General features: G+C 41.4%; 1 protein-coding gene across 1 annotated transcript in view; it reads right to left on the bottom strand.

Moving 5' to 3' along the window:
- Positions 1-564: 564 nt before the first annotated feature.
- The window catches only part of LOC140931077 (immunoglobulin-binding protein 1-like), a 14,541-nt gene continuing 14,225 nt past the window's right edge, over positions 565-880 (bottom strand). The window contains exon 12 of the mRNA XM_073380817.1: positions 565-880. This exon is cut by the window's right edge and continues 181 nt beyond it. The gene's annotated coding sequence lies outside the window, so the exon portion shown is untranslated.

The raw sequence follows: 880 nt of genomic DNA, 5'->3' as shown, positions 1-880 counted from the left end.
TTGTTGCATAGTTACTGGAGAGTTTCTACCAAATTTAAAGTAAAAAGTACAAGCATAATTTCAGCATTTTTTGCTAAAATGAGCTCCCGGCAATGAGCATACCGCTAATTTAAAAAAAAAAACTAGCATAACTATTGGTATAATGTTAGAAATATACGAGCACCGCTAGCAGAATATTATGCTACTCTATATATCAAAGCCTAGTGTCGCCAAGTGTCCTAATCGCTCGCACTTACATGAAATGGGTATTCACAGAAGCCCATAACCTGCAGCGAGCAACTTCCATGTACTAGTGTCACGGCGTTGATCTTCCTGAGGATGTCGGAGCTAAAACTAGCTTACGTGAGGGAAACTATCATCTGGAACACTTCTGCAGAGGGAAAGAATATAGCGTATACACCGGAAGCGCAATCTAATAGTTTCTGTTCAGTTAATACATTACAGAGTATAACAAGGTCTGTTTTTTAATATTGAAAACCTAACACATGAGGCCAAGGCGCGCGGCACGCAGTAAATAAATGATTACTTTGACGCTTTTAAAACACCGAGCAAACATTTATTTTAATGCAATACGATCTCCGTCATGCTTTTTTTGTTTCTGTACTGATAATAAATGTGTCCTCAGCGCCTTTTATGCGCGCTCGCTAAATACGGACGAGGGCATGCCCCCGGGTGTCCGTCTTAACCGGGTTCCACCGCATCGTATGCAGTGCCGTTTCCCTGGGATACTGTACTCGGTTGTTCCTCATGTCGTTTTTTAAGAATGCAGATTCCTTTTAAGGTTTCATTGACACTCCTTGCTGGCATTGGCCGAAGTTAATCATCGTTTTAGCCACTGCATCTGACGGTCAGCGTTAATGCACAGGTTAAGATGTAAAAT

This window comes from Porites lutea, chromosome 3 (assembly GCF_958299795.1).
Source record: "Porites lutea chromosome 3, jaPorLute2.1, whole genome shotgun sequence".
In the NCBI taxonomy this organism is placed as follows: domain Eukaryota; kingdom Metazoa; phylum Cnidaria; class Anthozoa; order Scleractinia; family Poritidae; genus Porites; species Porites lutea.
The sequence above is the reverse complement of the archived record's forward strand: the minus strand, read 5'-3'. Positions and strand labels throughout refer to the sequence as shown.